At 36.7% G+C, this 23,420-nt stretch overlaps 1 long non-coding RNA gene across 1 annotated transcript; it reads left to right on the top strand.

Annotated features, from left to right (window-relative positions):
- The first annotated feature begins 18,828 nt into the window (after nt 1–18,828).
- LOC147475268 (uncharacterized) lies at nt 18,829–19,431 on the top strand. The gene is made up of 2 exons (XR_015209533.1): nt 18,829–19,018; nt 19,237–19,431. It is a non-coding gene; the product is annotated as an uncharacterized LOC147475268 (long non-coding RNA).
- The last annotated feature ends 3,989 nt before the right edge of the window (nt 19,432–23,420 follow it).

Raw genomic sequence — 23,420 nt, 5'->3', positions numbered from 1 at the left:
TGACCAACACTTCCACGCCCTGGCTCATACATTCTTTGGGAATTGTCATTAAGAACTCTTCTACCACTATTGTTTCTGGGTGCAACTAACCTCATATACTTGTAGGTCCAATGGAGTTTCCTCATCAGTTGAGTCATGCAATTGAACATTAAAATTACCTCCACCACCACCACCATTGTTGTCACCATCACCACCACCATTATTATCATCATCAGTATCAGGTTCTTGTGTCTCGTCATCACCAGAGGTGTCTTGTGTTTGGAGAGGTGTGTGTCAAATTCGGGGCCCAAACTGAAACTAGGCGCATCGCCATCTTTGCACCACACTTTGCACCTAATTAAATTTCAATTGCATTATTCAAATATCGACTATATATTGGATATATCGCCGATATATATCAGATATATCGAAAATATTTATATTAAAAATTGGTCAAAAAGTCAAACGATATATATCATAAATATCGCATATATCGATTATATCAGCGATATAAAGTTTTATATCATAAATTCTGATATATATCGGAAAAAAATGATTCAATATTCGGTGGATATATATCAAATATATCCATGTCGGTGTACCAAAAAAATGATATATATCGGCAATATATCGGATATATTGGTGATATTTTGGGCCTTGGTTGCGCGTACAATCTGATAATAGTTCTGATCTGTTATGTCCACTTCAATCTAAAAACTTATTCCCATGAACTGAACCAAAGCTCAGACTATTATAATATGTCACTATTAGAATATGTCCTATATGTGAAGTCTCACATTTCTATAAGTGTGGGCATCCATATTTAGTAGTTTCTATTATCATGTTTTAGGTTAGTATAAATATGTAACTCTGGGTAGAGAACCAAGAACTCTCTAACCCTAATCAATCTCTCTCTCAATTAATCAATCTCTATTCTTCTCCATTGTTCTTCTTTTTGGTTTCTCTCAATATATCAATGTCACAACTCTCCTAGCATCACCACTAACATGGAATTTAACATGGTATCAGAGCGTTAGGTTCAAATCAAAGTTTAGTGGTATGTTACGAGAGGAATCTCTCAAAATCAATATCCAAAAAAATCAAACTCAAAATCAAAATCAATTCTTTTTCAATTTTCAGTAATCAATTCAATTCAAGTTTCAATCTTTCTCTGGATAGATTTACTGTTCACAGGTACTGTTCATTGTTCTTGTTCACGGTACTGTTCATTGTTACTATTAACCGATACTGTTCACAATACTGTTCATCGTCATGTTTGATAAGCACCCAAAACTGTAATATTAAATCCCATTGAGACATCAATTTGGTTAATTATGTATTTAATAATCATGAAATAATTATATTTTCATACTTTTGCAGGTTTTCGCAGTAGACATGAAAATATTGGTTAAACCTACCTTAAAGTACAGAAACGATGCATATCTGAAGTCCTCCAAATCAACTGTGGGAAGCTCAATCAAGACGGGGAAGAAAAGCATCAACTTTTGGAGCTCATATCTCTTGAACCTGAACTCTGGTCTCGGCAAGTAAGTTGCCCAGATGATCAGTACCACTAGCTCTATCTCAGGCCATAATTTGTAGAAATCGACATCCGGGCCCACCAATGGACATAGGAAATGGACCCACCTTCCAGGCCCACAAGAAGAGATAAGTCATCAATCATGGAGCATGTCAAGACAAAAGTGCCAAATTATTGGCACAAATGGACACCTTGCATGTGGTTATATACATGGTTATCCAAAATAGTGAAATTTTTTGCATGATTTGATTTTTAAGATAGGTTTGTAATAAATGTAATAAAAAGGGGGAGGTGATTTCACGTGGGAGGTAAGGAGAGAAAGCTTAAGTGTGAGCTAATTTTGGAATTAACTCCTTATACCACATTTCATGATTCACTCACTTTTCACTTTTGAACTTATATTTTCTTTTCTTTTCTAAGCTTAGTAGTTTTCTTGTAATGGTGAAACACTTGTGTTCTTCCAAATAAATCAACATTTTCCTTAAGGCAAAGTTAGTTTCTTCTTTCATTCTTCTTCTTTCACTTTTATAATATCGTAGAACATATTATATAGTCATTGTAATCCTATGATCATGAGCTAAACCCTCAATTTGTGGAGGGTTAATGATGCTCATGTGAGGAATAATTTTTGTAATTGATTCTAGTTAGTTGTTTAGGACCATAAGCTAGGCTTTATATCCTACCCCAAAATGGTAGTTAGGAATTAAGGTGATGACTTAGAGATAGGTCATTGCTTTGGTTTCTCATGCTAGCAATATGATCTTAGAGATGAGTTATATTGTTAGGGATTAAAAATATAATCTTTATTAAAATTTGTGTAGAAATTTTAAGAAAGATTAAGATGCAATAAACTAGAGTCAAGCAATAGAGGTTTTTCTTAACATGAGTGGATTTACTCCCTCCACACCTTTCCATATATCGATTTCTACTTTGTTTTAGTGTGCATGTTTACGTAACCTTAAGAATCTAAAAATAAGCTAAGTAGTTTTAGTATAACTAAATCATAAAAAGAACTTACTCACTAGTTTCCTAAAGAGCATAATCAAGTTGTATGTTGTCCTAGACTTTGGTGGAACGAATCCTTACTCGAACTAAACGCACGAAGATAAAGTGAGTAAGGAACTTGAATTTTGGTACGAAAATGGATATAGAAACCAACCGATTCTAAAGCCCGCAATAGTGCTAAGATTAATGTTCAAGTATTCAAAGTTCCATAATCTCTCGTCTCATTATTCTCTATGGTTCAAAGTAAGTATTCAAGGTTCCGCAATCTCTCTGTCTCATTATATTCTCCATGTTCGAAATCAGCATTCAAGTTCTGCAATCTCTCTGTCTCCGTAATCTCTCTGTTTCAAAATCAGTATATAGGGCGCGCACGCCCTCTAGAGTGCTGATAAGAGTGAAATGAATAGTTTACCTACGAAATGAACGATGAATTCACAACGTAAGTAAACTAAACTATCTTTTGTTAGAGCGTTTATCAAAGTTTTCTTCTTCTACTCTCAATCCTATGAGATATAGTGGAGTAGAGTGATTCGTTCCACTCTTAGTCCTTCCGTATGCTTGTTTTCTAGTCTCAATACTATACTTAAAGTCAATGAGAGCTTTACGAAGGGGCAACTAAACTATGGTGCAACTACCCACAAGATGCAACTAGTCGATTATCAGACAACTATGGGAATGCTACGTTGATTCGATGTTAAGGAGTTAGAGGGGGATTGATTCCACCTTAACTCAACTTAATCCACTAGCGACGAGTCGTCGTAATCCGAATTGAACTGCTATGCAGAACAATCGGTTCTTCCTAATCCCTAATTACACATGGCATTTCTACCAATTAATAACTAGCATGTGAACAATTAAACCCATTCTCATGGTGAACTAATTATTTACGGTGGAATAGAAATTACGACGACTTCTACGATAAACGGAATCAAGCTTTCATCAAGGCTTCTCAACCCCTCTAATGGAGGTTTAGCCTTGAATCATTCATAATCATTTCCATTTAAATTAAAACTACACATAATAATAAGCATTAAAATTTACTAATTTAAACAATAATGAAATCTAAATTAATGACTAAAATGAAATAAGAACAAGAATTGAAATTAGATCTAGAAATGGAAATGACAAAATCGAAATTGAAAAAAAATACTACTTTATTGATCTAATCAAATGAAGAACAAGATCCAAAGGTTTAATCTAATAAAGGATTTGAAACTAATTAAATAAAACAATTAAATCTAGATCTAGAAGCTATTTTAATGGCTACTTTCTATTCTAAGCTATCTACCTAACCTAACTGCCATTAACAATGAGTTAAGCTTTTGTTCTTATACATTCAGATCCAAAAATCGTGCATGGGCTTGGAGCCATGTTTTGGGCCAGAGAATCAGGCCCAAAACCCAATTCTTTCAGTCCAAAAAGGCCTCTTCAGCTGCAGTTGGCTTCCACAGACTTTTCGTCCACTTTTGCTCCTCTGATTAGGTCAAGGATTGGACCATTGCAAAGCTCTTTCCGAGCCGGTCGTTTTGACATAAGGTAGGCCTCAATCCGAGGTGCGAGTCCAAAGATATGGCATTCGGAAGTTCTGCTGACTTTTGCTCCTTTATCTCGCTAAAGTGGCACATTTCTGCACATAATGGACTTTGAAGCCTGAAATGCATAAAAATACGTAATCAGTATTAACTCTTACTTATTATTCACATAATTGGTCTAACAGTATGATTATTAAGGGGTTAAAACTACAGTTTTGGGCTCTTATCAAGTGCCTTCGTCAAGGCACGCACGCGCTCATCTCTATATCTCTTTATCTCATAGTTATTGCAATCTCGCTAAATCTCGCAGTTTCTAGTAGAAGGAGCACACGCTCGCTCAGTCTAAGCCTTTTGCTAGGCGCGCACGCGCTCTGGGCTGTTCGTCTCTATATCTCAGGTCTAGTTTTCCGTATTCTTTAGCAGTGTCTCCTCGTCTCAACTAATATGATTTCGTAGAATTCCTTATTATTGGTTGGTTGATAAGTTCTTTCCTTTATAAGGGTTTGACTCCCTTTCATGTTATGGTTCTGAGTTCTATGGTGTTTCATCGACTTTCTGGTTTTGCCTTCTTATTAAGGAGATTCTCATATGCTACTGTCGTTGATGGTTCAGCTTTTTAGGTTTTGATTCATTTTATGCTACAGTGGTGCCTAGTACTCAGGTGTTTCATTGACTTTTACTATCTCTTGTTGAGCTCTTTGGCTGAAAAGCACGAGCTTTCAATTCTATTCATCTCTCAGGTTGCAGTCACATTATCACTACACTATTCAATATTAATCTCTCAGGTTGCAGTCACATTATCACTGCACTATTCAGATACATCTCTCAGGTTGTCACTGCACTATTCAGATTCATCTATCAGGTTGCAGTCATCTCATAGGTGTTATGTTTCCAATTTGCGCCTGTGGTACAACTTCAGTATTCAGGTTAAGCCATTGTCTACATCGACATTTTTATTTTCCAGAACGTCTCGTCTCAACAGTTGTTTGAGTTATTCAACTAAATGCAGTTCTATGCGAAAGGGGAAGCTATATTCTTATCTTTTATTTCTGCCATTCAAGCTGTAATTTGCAAGTTTGTAGCATTACAGCTTGAGGGGGAGTATTAGAATATGTCCTATATGTAAAGTCTCACGTTTCTATAAGTGTGGACATCCATATCTAGTAGTTTATATTATCATGTTTTAGGTTAGTATAAATATGTAACTCTGGGTTGAGAGCCAAGAATCAAGAACTCTCTAACCCTAATCAATCTCTTTCTCAATTAATCAATCTCTATTCTTCTCCATTATTCTTCTTCTTGGTTTCTCTCAATATATCAATGTCACAACTCTCTTAGCATCACCACTAATATGGAATTTAACACAGACCATAACATATTACATTATTACTGTGTGGCAAGGACCCTTGGATTGTTAAAAACTTAAAATATATTTGTCATTTATTGAAATTCCATTTATGTTGGAAAAGTTTGCAGGAGGTGATTCCTACTGCAGATTTTCTTGTAAGGCACCACTTTGCGGTAGACCAACTATGTTATGTGTGTGGTGAGGCACAGGAATCGTTATTGCACATCTTTGTCGATTGTCCTTTTGCAAGGGTCCTTTGGTTTGGTATGGATCTCTATTATATTGTTTATAGTGTATCATCCTTATCCTTCAAGGAGTAGATGGAAAATGTCCTTCGCAGATGTAGTAGACATCAAGAAGGACAAGAACTTCTACAAAAATTGGCGATATCTGTAGCGCCTGTATTTAAAATACGTAATTATTTATTTATTTAAAATTCGCTGGATTGGATTTGGGATACGTGGGCCTGGTTTCTGGGCCCGAGTCTGTGTTGGGCTTGGGTTTCAAACCCAAGTATATAATCACATTGTTCTAGAGAATAGGGTTTTGGGAGAATAAAAAAATAATAAAAATGGAGGTAGAGATAGAAGCTGGATTTTTAGAGCGTTGGAGCGCGACGATTCGGACGATGAGGGATTCGTCGGGTTTTAATACAGGTGAGTAGCTATTTTGCTATTTCACCGAATTTATAGTTTTCCGTGTACCGGTGTATACTGTTAAAAGTTTCTGCTCCTGTTTTCGGTTCATTATTCTATTATTATCATTCGTCCTGTCATTGTTAAAATTAGTTAAACTGTCGAAACTTTGTTAAAATTGGGTAAACTGTCGAAACTCTGTTGAGGCTAGGAAATCCACATTGAACTGTCCAAGCTTTATGGGCGTTAATGGCGTCGCCCAGAACAGTTGAACGAAATCCTATTGGCTTGTTTGAACTTTCTTTACTTGTTGTGGTATGGTTGGTTGTTGAGGTATGATGGAAATGCTGTTGGATGGGGCTGTCGAGCGTTGCATCCGACACTAATGGCGTCGACTGTCGTTTTGATTGTTGTTAAATTTGTCGGCTTGAATGGGTTGTTGTTGAGGGGGTAGCTAGTTGAGGGGGTAGCTAGTGTAGGGTGTGAGGGCTGTTAAGGGGTGCTATTAAAGCTTGGGAAAAGCTTGGAAACAAGCTGTTAATGGCGGCGGTAATATTTCCAGATCTAGTTTTGGAGAAGATGGTGGATTTAAGAGTTAGGGTTTTAGCTTTTGTTAAAGTGGTGGTCGATTTGGTGCTGGTGGTGGAAGAGAACTGATGAGGGAGATGACGAATTGGGCTTGGGCCTGGGCCAAAGCCTATTGGTTTTTCTTTTGCCGAAATCAAATTTTAAGTTGTTGGGCCCGATTTTGTTTTAAGTGGTTGGGCCATTTTTCTATATGTTTTGTTTTGGGCCAGTTCTATTTGTTTAGTTTGGGCCAGTTTAATTTAAAGTTTTTGGGCCGGTTTCAGTTCAATTTTTGGACCGAACCACTTAACTATTTTGGGCCAGTTTCTAATATTGTTTGGGGCCAGTCCATAGGATTTAAAATAGAGATCCAAATTGGGTCTTTCAATATTTAAACTTTTGGGGGCGGGTTCTAAGGTTTGGGCTTGGCCAGTTGGGTCCGAACCATTACCTTAGTCACGAGCCCATGAGCCATGCACATTGACCTTAGCCATGAACCATGGCTATAACCCTGAACCTGTTGAACATGGAAACGACAGTTTGACTTTGACAATGATGTGTTGACTTTGATCGTTGACCATTGACTGTTGACTTTGACCGTTGACCATTGACTGTTGACTTTGACCGTTGACTGTGGAATGTTGACTTTTCCAGTTTTTCACATATTTAAGAATATGGACAAATGTAGTAATAAAATATGGTCAGAAATTGTATAATTTTGTTTGTCTTTATCTAATTAAGATTTGACGTGAGTAGTGTGTAAAACCTATAATATATTGGCACATAACAAGCGGGGAATTTTTAGAAGACTTAGATATATACGTTTATATGATAATTAAATTATATACGGACTTAGATTCATGGACTTTGATTGTGGACTGTTGACTGTTTAATTGTGTTACATTTTTATATATTAATTGTATGGACAAATCAAATGTTAAAAGGTTGTCGAAGCTTGTATAAATTTGGTTGTCAGTACCTAGCTAGGAAAGATTTGACGTTGATATTATGTATATTTTGACAAGTGACGAGATAGAAACTTTAGGAGATATAATATTCCTAAAACGCTATAAAAATATATGCGATACGTTTGAAGCCACTGTGACATTATATAATATGTTGGGATATATATATTAAATGCAATAGTTTTGGAGAAATAAATGTATAAACGCTCTATTATTTTATCTGTGAGATGTTACTAGGAGGTAGTAGAGTATTTGTGGATATTTCCCACGGGAGTGTGGCGTAGTGCAATAATATATTGACACGTGAAAGAATGAAAGTGGTTATGAGATATAATTGAGATATTTCTAAATATTGTGGCTTAGTGCAATAAGGTATTTGACCTGCACGGGATATAGTGGAATTATTATGAGTCATTAATGTATGACACTTGAATAAATTACGTAACAAAAATCCTAGAACCTAGCTACCACAACTCATGTGATTGGCCCTTCTGGCGTTTCAGTGAATCTGAATGGCCCTTCTGGCGTAAGTAATGTGATTGGCCCTTCTGGCGTTTCAGTGAATTTGAATGGCCCTTCTGGCGTAAGTAATGTGATTGGTCCTTCTGGCGTTTCAGTAAAGCTAAATGACCCTTCTGGCGTAGCCGAATGGTGGCTTGATTATTCCGTTCGCAAAATAGAACGAGACGCGCGATATTTTTATGCCGAATAATGGCAGTACTTACATAATGGCTTTCGTGTGAGGGTTACCTGGTGTGCGACATCATTTCGGGGGGGTAGTTTCGCCACGAGTGGTTCATTATGTAAGGGGAGGCATGTGGATGTACATGTTCGGCGTTGGGAAGCGATTGTGGTAGCCAGGAAAACTAGGTAAGACATAGATACGACGTGATTTTAGAGACACTCAAAAAAAGCCTGAAATAATCTAATTATGGTAATATGTTGGTTAATGAGGTATCTTTAGATAGATGTTTGTATATGGTTTTGTAGAAGGGTGGGTCAAACTAATTACTTGGGCAGAGACAACCCACTCTGTTATTGAGCATGAAATGCGGTACGGATATAATATGTTTGGTTGGTTATTTGTTTAGTTAGAACCTAAGGCGTCTCGATGGAGGAACTACATGCCTTATTTATGATGTGTATAGTTTGTTGTGTGGTTAGTGAGAAATTAAGGTGCCTCAGTAGAAGAACTACCTGCCTTAATTATTGTACTTAAGGATGTTGTATTAGTCGTTGAAAGTTAAGGCGCCTCGATGGAGGAACTAACTACCGTATGGATTGTGTATATATATGTATAATTATATGTTGTATTTTAGAGCTACTCACACCAGCATTTTTATAATGCTGACCCGATTTGCATGTTTGCTTATCGGGTGTGTTCATTAAATGAACATAGTTGATAAATCTTGACAGGTTTAGTGTTGAAGAAGGTTGGTTACTGCTTGTGGTTTGCATTAGCATTGCATTTCAGGATACGTTTTGTTTTCCTTTGAGGTGATATAGATTTTCTGTCCAGACAATGTTTTTGTATTTTCATTTGTAATTTAATTAAAGAGTTATTGAAAAGAGATTTGTAACCTAATCTTATTTGTGAATTTTTGCAATGAAGATGACTTTTGTTTAAGTTAAAATTTTTATTAGTTTTTAATTATCCGCACATTTAAATTGTTTATGGGTTTTTGGACGTGGAGAATGCGTCACACCTCGGAGATCGAAGAGTCGGGAACAAATAATGTTTTTCCGAATTCTGTCGAAATTCGGGGTGTGACAATATCACTTTGGTGTATTTTGCTGGGTCGTAACACTGCCAGGTTTGAATCTACTTCTATCAATCATGTCAATTTTCTCTTTAAAGCTAAGAATCTCTTTACCCTCTCTTTGAATGCAAATGAGAATAATATAAACAACAGTGCACAAGATAAGGTACCTATCTGGGTTGGTTGGTCTCTGCCACCAATCGGTTGGTATAAGTTGAATACAGATGGCTCTGCTTTAGGATGTCCTGGACCAAGTGGTGTTGGTGTTTTTGTTAGAAATGATTATGGTGGTTTTGTATGTGGTTTATCTGTTCCTTTTAAGCGCGCAAGTGCCATATTTATGGAGTTTTTTACGCATTGAGATTGGGTCTCAGGGCGGCCAAGAGTCTAAAATTTGAACGTTTAATTGTGGAAGTAGACTCCTCCTATCTTTGTTCTGCCGTATTGAATGAGCTGGAAGACATACCAAATTACCAATGGAGGTTGTGGTGTTATTAGATGATATTAAGCATTTGATGAATGCAATTCCTGAAGTTAAGATGACATGGAATTATAGAGAAGGGAATCGGGCGGCTGATGCATTTGCTAGATATGCCTCCAACCAAGCTACTGATGAAGTGATGAAGTATGGATGGGTGACCCATTACCTCACCAACCTCTTGAACCTGTGGAAATTCAACATTTACTAACTGCTTATGCCTCTTGTTGGTGGAACCAATGTCCACACTTTGTATCTAACATCCTATTATCTGATGTACAAGGATTCTGTACTGAACGTTCGTTTAGTCCGTCAGTAAATATAATAAAGACTATCTTGACCAAAATATATATATATATATGTTGGAAAATGCTTGTTATAGGCTTATAGCTAGCCATATTGGACCTTGGTAGTTCGTACTAGAGTTCAATTGTGGAATTTAATTTTAAATTGGCTAAATCTACCGTGCGCGAGATGTACTGAAACTAATGGTGCGCGCGTTTTCTAGCCACACATTTGCGAGGGTAGAACCGGAACAAACCGGGTGAACAAGTCAATGCAACAAAAAAATCACATAAACTACTATTCCGGGTCAACAAGTTAATCCAACCAAAAAGTAACAAAAAGTACATAACATTCGAGTATGATATATATAGAGTCATATCTATCAGTGATTCGAGTGCTAATATGACATATATAGTGTCATATATGAGATAACATTATCAGTCATATAAAAAGTGAGATAACATTCGAGTAAGACATATATAGTGTCATATCTATCTGTGATTGTTGGTACTGAACGTATAAAACTCTAATTGACATATATTATAAAAAGTAACATAACATTCGAGTATGACATATATAGTGTCATATCTATCAGTGAGTATCTAAAATTATATGACATAACTCCTAGGAGGTCGGAAGATCTAAAATTATTATTGTGAATATACCTGCTGGTTCCTCCTCGTATGATGAGGACTTGCCTGATTAGTACTAATTATAGTAATGAGATTAAGAAACCAATTCTTGATTGTAATGCGTGGGGAGAAAGGGACTATGAACATCTCATTATTCATAGCTACCGAACTATGAACAATTCTACTTTCCGGTATGTTTCTGTATACTGTACGTACTACGAACAATCAATGTTCATAGTCATGAGCTATGAATATTCTTTGTTCATACCACAATTCGACTATGAACAATGATTGTTCATAGTTCGGTAGCTATGAACACTCAATGCTATGAACAATGAGTGTTGAGCTAAGAACAATGAGTGTTCATACCACAATTGACTATGACAATGATTGTTCATAGTCATGAGCTATGAACATTCTTTGTTCATACCACAATTGGACTATGAACATAACAGAAGGTTGGAGCGCTTGCAGAGGAATATGTCATATGTTAATAACACATAACATTCTAGTATGACAACAAATATAGTGCTATATCTATCTGTGATTCTTATGATATACTACCGAACGAATATATTATAAAAACTCACATAACATTCGAGTATGACATATATAGTGTCATATCTATCAGCGATTCTTGCGCTAATAATATTACCAAAAGTATAAAACTCTTATTAGCATATATTATAAATAGTGACATAAAAATTGAGTATGACATATATAGTGTCATATATATCATATAAAACTCTTAGTAGCATATATTATAATATCATATATTAGTAACATAATATTCGAGTATGACATATATAGTGTCATATCTATCTGTGATTAGACCCAACATATAAAACTCTTATTGACATATCAAATAAAAAGTGAAATAACATTCGAGTATGACATTTATGAGTATAGTCATATCAGTGATTGTAGCGCTTATGACATACTACCAAACGTAAAACTCTTATTGAATTAAACAATTGGACCACCCATAAAGTATGATATACTTTCTGTTTATAGAACATGAGTATGATATACCATAAAGTATGCTATACTACATCCTATATGACATTTTTTATAACATATATCCATGCTTTTACAATGCAATACCGGGTAGTAGGTCACGTACCCTATGTTACTCTTAACATGAGTAAAACTCGTCACACCCCGATTGTCTCTCTACACACGGCACGTTTATTCCAAAAAAAACTGGTGCTCTCTCCACACCCCATTTTTTGTTAATATGACAATTATAACCTTAAATATCTCTCCACACCCCATTTTTTTTATTAATATGACCATTATAACCTTAAAAACTCTCTCCACACCCCATTGTAATTCAAACGAGCTCTTCACCGTACTTACTACTCCACTAACACTCCTACCACTCATGCTCTCTGAAATTTCTCCCCCCTCCCCTTTGTTGTTCTCGTAGGTTAGTCTTGAGTCACCCACAAAATTGTTGTTATTCCCACCAAATTTTCACTTTAAGAATGGACTCATGTTTGGAAGCAACGTTCAAGATAAATTCTCCCGCCAAAATCAAAATGATAACTTTGATTAGTGTTAAAAGTGACATGGAGTCAGCTTTAACACTACTGCAATCAAATTATTATTCCGATGATGAACTTTACAACAATGTTGAAATTAGCTATCCCGATATGACCGAATCATTTACAACAATTGAGGTAATAATGTAATTTGAAAGCTTGTATTTTTTTATTTATTTTATCAATAACTTAGCAAAAAACAATTTTCGTCAATAGTATCTAAGATCAAGGGTTTACGCAGGTCTTCGAAGATCGTCACTCGTTGATCCGATGGTGTTCGACGGTTGGTATATTTGTTGGAGTTGTGGTTGTGATATCAAGGTCTGATAATTTGGGACTTGGGCGAAGACCTAGAGTTTTCTTGAGTTGCGAAAGGAGTGGAAAATTTAGACCATCCGTAAAGCCGAAAATATTGAACAAAAAAACCAAAGAATATAGGCAATCCAGTTCGAAGAAATGTGGCTGTCCATTTGTGTTGAAAGGGGAATTACGAAACGAAGGTGGATGGATACTGAGTGTTATGTGTGGAACTCATAATCATACTATTGGGGAGCATCTTATAGGTCGTGCATTCGTCGGAAGGTTAAAAGCTGAAGAAAAATTGATTGTTCAGGATTTGTCTTTGAGTGGTGTTAAACCGCGTGAAATTTTACCCCTCTTGAAATAGAGAGATGACAATAATTTGTCAAACAAAAGCACTTTATACAATTATCGTCACAAGAATGGGTTGGTTCGGTTGAGTGGAAGAAACCAAATGCAAGAATTTCTAAGAAATTTAGAAGAATTTGGGTACAATGAGTTTCATAGGGATAATCCGAAGCGGGTGAATGTAGAGATTTGTTGTTTGCACATCCCCAATCAATTCATTTGGCAAAGTGTTTTCCCGAGGTCATTGTCATGGATTGCACGCATACAGAGGCTAATGTGTTCAAGATGCCATTGTTTGAAGTTGTTGGGTTCACATCCACGATGAAGACATTCTGTATTGCTTTTGGGCATTGGAGAGTGAGAAAGAAGGTTTTACCTATGGGTTTTGAAGAGGTTGCGTGATATTCGGACTACAAAGCTACTTACGTAAAGATAATTATTGATTGATTGTGAGTTGGCACTTATGAATCACGATAGCTATAGTGTTTCCTGTCGCACACTTCTTGTGTCGAGTTCACATCAGGAGGAACATCGAGACAAAGGCCAAAAAAACATTTGAGAAATTTGTTGAGTATGAACAATTTATGTTTATGTTCGAAAGTGATGATAACAAATCTTGAAGTTGAGTACTTGGAACACCTACGTTGTTTTAAACTTGAGTACGGAGATCATTATGGTGTTGTGGAATACATAGAAGACCAGTGGCTTTCGAAGTACAAAGAAAGGTTTGTCTCGGCTTGGATAGATCTCCATATGCATTTTGGTACTTCGAGCAGTAACCGAATTGAAAGTATGCATTCCTCTTTGAAGAGGCATTTGCGTTCTAGCAATAATGGTAACTTCTGCGAAACTTTAATTTGATTAATAATCTCCTGACAAACCAAGTGACAGAAATTGAAAGTTCTTTTAATAGGAGCTTGAATCTCTGGGATCATCGTTACAAACAAAACACATATGTGCAACTTAGAGGGTACATTTCTAGAGATGCATTGGATTTGATAGCAAAAGAGCTAATAAGGTCTATTAGAGTTGGGACAGATGAAATTCGTTGTCGTTGTGTTTACAAGAGTATGTATGGGCTTCCTTGTGCGCATGAGTTATGTGAAATTGTTCTAATTGGTAGGGGAAGCATCCCCTTATCTTTGATACACCCTAGGTGGAGACAGCTTAGTAGCACTCCGATTGATCTTCCTAATGGGTCCTTTGATATTCAGCCCAAGCTTGCACAGATTCAGAAGAAGTTTCAGTCGCTCTTAGATGAACAAAAGGTTTTGATGCTGAAAAAGTGTGTAGAACTAGGTGATCCAAAGGCAACTTTCAGGCGAGAGCCTCGGGTCAACACCAATGTGAGGGGTAGGCCACCTGGAATAAAAATTGGTGTGAAGACTTGTAAAGATAAAAGGGACACAAAGAGAGCCTTGACTTTCGAAAGTATGCACAAACGGTTGAGGAACAAATTGTAACTCAAGAAAGCAAGAATAGTAAAGCCAAGAAGTTGGTACCATGCAAAAGAAAACCAAGAAGAACTCATATTCAAGTGTTTGTAGATTTACCTGAAATTGGGTCTAAATGGGATGATGGGCTACGTGACTTAAATCCATTGATACGAGACTTCATTGTGGATTGGCAAGATGTTGAACCGAATGGACATTGTGGATTTTAGCGATTGCCACGATGCTTAGGGTTTAATGGAGGTGATGCGGGGATTACTTGTGAGGGCTCTTATGTTTGAGAGTTGATTTCCCATGAGGCAGATTATACTTCAATGATGGGTGGAGAAGAACGAAAAGAAGCGATCAAGACAAATCTACGATGTACAGTTCCATATACGATGAACCCCAAAGAATGGTTTGAACTTCCTTCAATGGGATTTTTAGCCGCTAATACTTTTCAGTGTGTCCTTGTCGTCATTGGAGAGAAAGAATGTATGTCATACTTTCCTTTGTGGATCTGCTCCCCGATCCAACTTCGTGTCCGGATAGCGGCAATAGGCCACATTGGAGGAGGCACACATTTTGTGAAACTTCGTGTTTTGAAGATGATAGTCCTATTCCGCCACTTGCTCCAGGGTGGGAGTCATTTGCATGGACAGAAGCTTGGGATTGGGCAACTATAATGGAACCAAGGATCGTGAAGTGGTATAAAAGGGTTCCAAAAAATGTTATGGATTTAGACCTTTCGTAACTATCCTTGTACTGACGGGGTTTTTTGGCTTTAATATCTATTTTGTGTATGTGTATATACTGTCATAAATTGCAGAATGTATTAGAATATGTCAGAAATGGTATTAACTAGTTTTTGTTAAGTGCTCTGTAAATAGCATTAAAATGCAAGAATATGGTAAGTGCTTTGTCGGTTTAAGGTAGGAACCCAAGGCGTATCGAGCTTCAGGTGAGCTTTATCACTTGTGTTGTGACAAAAGAACACCAGCTGCCTTTATAGCACAAAGTGAACGAGGGACTGATGGGTTCTAGAACAAGCAATCTTAATTCGTAATAAGAATTCAGGACTGGCGAACTAGCAAGGATATTCCTGTCATACAGTAAATGCAAAGAGATTTTTTTTTTCTCTTGTAAACATAAGTCAGAGTATGTTTATTATGCTCTGCAGTGTACTCTGAATCCTATTTTTATAGCTAATTTTGGCACTTGTTTGAACTTGCATTAATTTAGTGAATTGGCAATGGAACGAGCAACCCAGAGTCCAATACACATCTTAATCTCTGACAAATGTTTCTTAATCACGTTTTGCACAAACTTTTGTTTTTCAAACATTCTCTTATAACATTTTTTATAAAGTTTGGGATATCATATGTAGCAATGACTTCATGGAGATTACAATTATCATTAAACCCTAACTATCAATGTTCTAAACCGTCATTTTAAACATGCCTCCACAAACACGAGGAGGAGGATCAAGCACCCAAACCGAAAAGAAAAATATAACGAAGTGCCACCAATTCCCATTGTTGACAACTCCTCCACTAGAAATTTCATTGCCAACCATCGAGGCTTAGAGTAAGTTCATCTCTCTTTCATTTTGATTTAGTTATGACATTTTTCATGCTTGTCGAGTGGTGGGTTTAACGATCTTGGCAGAAGGGGGTTATGCGGACAAAACAAAGTTGGTTGGTTTTCGTCTCTCGTCTCAACTTCTCTCTCATTTTTCTTAGCCCCCAATACCCTTTCTCCTTCACCTTCACTCTCTCTCTCTCCCCTCCAGCTCACTCCCCACCGCCATGCGGTATACTAGTTGAATGTTCTTAGAATTTGTTGTTCTCTGCCAAAATTTTATAACTGGTCGAAATATATTTTATACCCTTATCTTATCTTCACTCTCTTATCTTATCTTCAATGCTACTCTATTGTCCTCCATATTACATAGTGGACTTTAAGTGTTCATACTCCTAGTGGCTCAAACAGGGGGTATCTCAAATTGACCCATGAACATTCGTGTTCATACTCTAGTGGACTATGAACACTGAATGTTCATACTTTGTTGGACTATGAACATTCAGTGTTCATACCATTGAATTATGAACAAGTGAATGTTCATACTCTTGTTGGACTATGAACAATGAATGTTCATACTCTTGTCGGACTATGAACAATCTAATGTTCATACTCTTGTTGGACAGACTTATACATTGTCGTATATAAACTTTCTTTGTTATATAGTGTTGTGCATAGCTTATTCAGTTCGTCCATATAATGTCAGATATAAGCTCTGCGGTAAGTAGATATGACACTATAACTGTCATACTTATATGTTATGTCACTTCTTACAAAGCGATGGTCGGTATGTCACTTACTTTAAGTGACATACTTTCGCCAAGGTAAAACTCCAATCGTTGACATCTCACTGCATATGTCGCATGCTTCCACAATGCCATTTCTAGTTGCATATATTTGGCATAAAGTATGATATACTTTCTGTTTATAAAACTATCCTTAATTCTTATGTACCGGGTAGTAGACCACGTACTCTGTACTCTATGAAATTTTGCATAACATACTATACTATGTATGTTAATTAAAAGCATATTTACAATTATTTTTACATAATACATTCGTACCGCGTTGGGTATGTACTTTGTTATGTATGACGGTATGCTATGATATTTTCCATGACATACTATACTATGTATGTTATTTATAATCACATACATCGTTATTTTTACATAGTACCTTCGTAAGGTGTTACTTATGACATACTTTCTTGGCTATGGACTATTCGGATGACATACTATCATCAACATAATGATATAGACAATTATTTGTTTATACTAATTTTTAGTGAAGCGTTTTTAATGACATACTTTACTACGTATGAGCTAGGATTTTTGGTGAACACGGTTTACCTGTCGGTAAAGTTGCAGCTGTTTTTAGTGGGGAAGAAGTTGGGTTAGCATTACAAATAAGGATTGCTGGAACCATCATTATGGTTTGACTAGAAAGATGCCTAAAGAAGGTGATGCAACTGCCCGTTTAAATATTTTATGCAGAAGAGTGCCGAGAATCCCCAGTTTTACTACGCTATTGATCTAGATCAAAATGGGACTGCAGTAAACTTTTTCTGGGTTGATGGGAGGTCTCGAGTGCAGTATGAGTATTTCGGGGATGTTGTCTCTTTTGATACCACATAACGTACGAATGCATACTCTATGCCTTTTGCCCCTTTTACTGGAGTCAATCAGCATGCAGTCGATTCAGTTATTTGGTTGCGCGCTGTTACTTGATGAGACAGAAGATACATTCATATGGTTGTTTAAGGCCTGGCTTGCAGCCATGGGTGGTCGTGCGCCAACTGCAATCATCACTTACCAGGATAGAGCGATGACTGCAGCCATTGCAAAAGTGTTCCCTGATACTCGTCATCGTTACTGTCTTTGGCATATTATGCAGAAATTTCAAGAGAAGCTATCCTTTACTAAAATTGAGACACTAGTAAGCGACACGAATAATAACTATTTCTCTCCCTCGTATTTTTTTGCTAAAGGGTAATTGTATTAGATAGCAAAGAAAAACAAGATACATTTTGTGAGGGGCCCTGGGTAGACCACTCCAACATACATTTCCTAAAATTTTAAGAAATAAATCTGAAATAAGTAGAGTGTTGATTCTCTAACCTATAAACAAAATTGGGTCTATTCTCCCACCATTGCTTTCGGCCTTTTGCTAGGGTCTCTCCTCGTATAAGATTCTTTGGTTTTGAAAGAAGATGGTGTACAATAATAGAGAAGAATGAGTTGTGTCCGCAAATCCTTGGTTGTCGAAATGTATATAATGTGGGAGAAATGGGTTCCTTGTTATCTCTGGTGACACATTTTTTCTTTGGTATGCATAATGACCGGGAGGAGTGAATCGATGAATTCTCGTTACGACCAATTAAGTAAATTCGAGCACTATATTTGATGGAGTTTGTACATGGTAATGAGAGATCTTTGGCTTTGATTGCTAGGAATGAAAGAGATGCCGATTACGCGACCGAGCATAGTTCACTTAATTGTGGCTAAAGATGCTTTCCTCCTTATGCATGCTGCGAAGGTCTATACGATTAATGCATTCAATATATTTAAGGAGCAATTAGAGAAGGCAAAGATGGAGTACAAAATTGATGGGGACGAGATTGTCAACAATGGAACCGGAAGCTACTTGGTGAAATTCAGAGACCCGCAGAAGAAGTCCGTTTGGAAAGTGAGTTTCAATAGAGGAACCTTAGAGGGAGACTGTGAATGTAAGTATTTTCAGTTTATGGGGTTACTTTGTGGTCACATGTTAAAGATTTTTCAGCGTTACGAAATCGAAGAGATTCCAAGGCATTTTCTTTTGAGCGGTGGATGCAAAAGGCACACACGATAGAGCGGAGTTTCATCTTTGGATTAGTGGCCGGCCATGAAAACCATGAACTTTTGAGAGTGGCTCATTGTATCAAGGTTGCTTCTCAAGTGGCTTACGATGCGGGGAGTAGTGTTGAGGCTTATTCATATTTTATAGAAAAGATGGATGAAATGGCTAAGCATATCTCAACGTTGAATATAGCTTCGAACGAAGGAGACGAAGATAATGAAGTTGAAGAGTCTTTCTTTGATACCTCACAGGTTATGATTGTGATATTAATGTTTAATTTGATATAGGTTTAGTGTTTAATGTTATTTGATTTATTATAATGTTTAATTTGATAAAAATATGAGCAAAGCCTTTGGATCAGTACTTCTGCCATGCAATACACACGCACCCCCTGGTATGAGTGGCCCAGATTTCACAGCCTAAATATATATATATAATATATATTTTGACTTCCAAATCTTTATTTCAGATATTGATTTTGAATCCCAACATTTCTCAAACAAAAGGGAGGAAGAAGAAAGCAGAGAGATGGAAATCCCCCAGAGAAATAGCCCTAAACAATCCAGGAAGAATGTGTAGAAACTGTGGAAAATAAGACTCGAGAAATTGTCCAGAGAAAAATAAGACGTAATTTGTGAAATAATGTAAGTATTTTTGGTTGCTAGGTTGCTTGGTTTGTAGGTTAATACATAATCTATGATATGTTAGAAGGGTGTTTGGGACTTTGTGCATTTTGGTATTTTTCTGACCCTCTACTTGATATATGAAAGTGATTATGCTGTGGTTGTTCATACCTATTTGGGGTATGAACAATCATCGCTATCAAAACCCTAATATGAGCTATGAACACTCATTGTTCATATCTTAACATGACCTATGAACACTCATTGTTCATGTGAACAACCATTGATGATGCATTAGCCAATGCATATGTCATTGAACTTCGCGATATGTGATGCAAGATGAGTTGCCAATGCATATGTCAATGAACTTGGCATATGTCAATGAACTGGAAAAGCGGGCAACAAAGTCGGAAAGACATGGACGCGGCCATATTTGATCAAGAAACGCCAAAATAAGCATAACCTCATTGTTTTGCGTGGGCACCACCCTCTCGGCCTTAAATCCATCGTTTAGAAATTCTCATAAATCACGTTTTTGCCGTTTTAGGAAAGTTTTGTTTTTGCTATATCTTTTGATAGGAGAGTCCGTTTTTTATTTGGCCAGCTGTGTTAGTTATATTTTGATTAGTAGTTTCTTAATATGTGGTTATCCCAAAACTTTCCATTTTTGAAAATTTTCAAGTTTTGTGGTCGTGGTATTTCGCCTATATAAAAAGGGTAGTCTGTATTAGAGTTTTCAGTTTTGGTTTTGAGTTAATCATATTAAGAGTTACCACAATTGGACTATGAACAGTGATATTAAGAGTTAATCATATTATGAGCTATGAACATTCTTTGTTCATATCACAATTGGACTATCAACAGTGATTGATCATAGTTGAGTGTGTGAAAGTATTACTCTTATTTATAGGCCCATATAAACTACGCAGACAATTAAGATCTAACAATTAATTATCCTCTTAATTATCGCTCCATTAATTATTTTTACATAATACATTAGTACACGGCGTTGGGTATGTAGATACTATGTATGTTCTTTATAATCACATATAACGTTATGAAACATAGTACCTTGAAAGGTGTTACTTATGACATACTTTCTTGGATGACTATTAGGATGACATACTATCATGTATGTCAAACGAGAATGATATATATACATTTGTCTATACTAATTTTTTTAGTGAATTTTAATCACATACTTTACTACGTATAATGTTTTGTGAGTTTTGAGATTTTGCGGCTCCCTTGGAGCCTTGGAGGAATGAATGTTGCACGCATCAATGAATGGTACGAAGTTAGGAAAATTTTCTAGTAGGGTGGAGTCCAATACAATAGCTAACACAATAGCATTTTGGATAGTGATGGATAAATATGATTATCTATTTTGGATGATACTTAGGCACCTAGCTTTTAGGATAAGTGTGTAACTTCGAACTTATAAATAACTATAAATAATTCCAAAATATAGTATTTGGTTGAATATGGATTTTGTTAGTTGGTTCAAATTTTTAGTTTCATATGATTCTTAGGAAATTCAAGAAAAGAGTGGAATCGAAAAAGAGAAGCAATGAAATCTCATGTAATGGCATCTAATTTAAGAAGAGAGAGAGAGAGAGAGAAAAGTGAAAAAATGACTTTTCGTTTTGAGAGAGAGTTAGATATGACATTTTCTTTCCTTTGTGAGAAAGTTAGAGAAAACTTTTAGATGGTTTCTTTGAGGTTTTTGAGAGAGAACATAACAACAAGAAGTACCAAATCCAAAATAAATTCTAACTTCATTAAGTCATGACCCAATAATTACATAGTCATAAAACCAAAGCACCTAATGAGTAATCAAATCCTCATGAAATTATCCTTAACAAAATTGACATTTTCGTGACATGGACAAAATGGATCATCACTCTTGTCCCCACATTCTAAAATCTAAAGTATTTGTTATTTACTTACGGACCCCAATTTGTGTTGGGCGGACTCCCAAAAAAACTATTATTACAAGTGTGCCATTGGTCTCAAAAATCTCAAAAAAAAAACAATTATTACAAGTATGCCATTGGTCCCAAAAAGTTGGTCCGAAAACCCCAAACTTAAACGACCCGGATAGGTCGTTTGGGACTTAGTACAAACGACTTGGCCACACCGTTTGGGACTTAGCCCAAACGACCCGGCCACACCGGTCAAGAACCCAAAAAACAGAACTTTAAATTTTTTTCAAAGTTCAAATCCCAAACGACATGGCCATACCGTCTGGACTGAGTCCAAAACGATGTGGCCATGTTGTTTGGGATTTGGACTTAGAAAAAGGGGGCGACTACACCACATGGACCAGCACAAAAAAACCATCCGAAGTCGGCTGTGATTGGCTGGTGTAGAGAGAGAAAACAGGAGAGAGGAGATAGAGAGAGAGTTTAACTTGTTATTTTATTTCTACCAACCAATCACAATCGACTTCGGACGTTTTTTTTGTGCTGGGCCATGCGTTTTAGTTCTATCCTGCGTTTTAGTTCTATCCTAAAAATCCCCAACGATATGGCCACACCGTTTGGACTAAGTCTCCAACGATATGGCCACACCATTTGGACTTAGTCCAAAACGATGTGGCCATGTCATTTGGGATTTGAACTTTGAAAAAATATAAAGTTCTGTTTTTTGGGCTCTTAGGTCGTTTGGGACTTAGACGGTGTGGTCAAGTCGTTTGTACTAAGTCCCAAACGACCTATCCGGGTCGTTTAAGTTTGGGGTTTCGAATTCAATTTTTTGGGGACCAATGGCATACTTGTAATAATGGTTTTTTTTTTAGATTTTTTGAAACCAATGGCACACTTGTAATAATTGTTTTTTTGTGGGAGTCTGCCCAACACAAATTGGGGTCCGGCAGTCATCTAAATGGGACTCATAAACAACCAAAGCAACTAATGAACCGAACAAAATATACATTTTCAGCACCATATACAATGGATAATCACATTAGCATCCAGTATCCACATTCTAAATTTATAGGCAAAAAACTAACTAAAGCACCGAATGACCCCTGAAAAGATATGCAGTTTCAGCAACAAACACAAAATGGATCACCACTTTAGTTCCCACATTCCAAATCATTTTTTGGCTAGATGATATAGCAACCATTCCCTACGCCTCTCAAAATTTTAACACCATGAACACCCTTGCTTTTTGTCATCATCAAAGGAGCTCTAAAGCTTTAATGAAAGTAATGCTATCTAGGTCAGGCACATTTTCTAATTCAGCAATGATCTTTGCTTCTTCTGTATGTTCAACACTAGAACCAGTAATTTGTTTCTTCATATTACGACCCTTTTCAGAAACTGCAACAGTTTCCATGCCATGAATTGCCTCTTCCATACCCTCTCCAGTGATTTTTCGCAGTTTCCTAGCATTGGATTGATTGCTTGATCGCGTTGATCGATTCCTCTTAGCATTAGTTGATGGGACTTGAACATTGTTCATCACCTTTTGCCTTCGTTATAAATAAAAGACATATTTACTTAATCGATCAGTTGATAACCTTAATACCTGATAGTAGTACGACATAGAAAATGACGCCAACAATACATGTGTTTACCAAGTTACCAACTAAGTCTGTATAGTTCATTTATCCTATTCATAATCCATAAACCAAAATGACAACTGAAAAGGGACTGACCATTTTGATCCTTACCATGGCCCAAAGCAGCTAATTCTTCATCTACTAAGTTGATCACTGCTGCATTTGGGGGAGGAGTCACAGTGCCTCCTGCTTCAGCTCGGGCCGCTCTTGCTGCCTCTATCTGATATATTGATTCAAGAAGAACCTGCGCCTCGTACCTAGACTGCCTAGAACGACGCATGATACGCACGATACGTTGATTTCTTTCTTGAAAGTTCAGACCATTTCCACTTCGATTTGTCTGAGCCATATGAAACCTGAAATAAAAAGTTTTTATAACTCTCTGAGGTACCAATCAACCACCCTACCTCTGCTAAAGCCTGTACAGTTAAATCGCTACTCGCTTGAAGAGCGAGTAGTGAG

The sequence above is a fragment of the Coptis chinensis genome, chromosome 9 (assembly GCF_015680905.1).
Source record: "Coptis chinensis isolate HL-2020 chromosome 9, ASM1568090v1, whole genome shotgun sequence".
NCBI classification, from domain to species: Eukaryota; Viridiplantae; Streptophyta; class Magnoliopsida; order Ranunculales; family Ranunculaceae; genus Coptis; species Coptis chinensis.
This window is presented reverse-complemented; position numbering and strand designations above follow the sequence as displayed.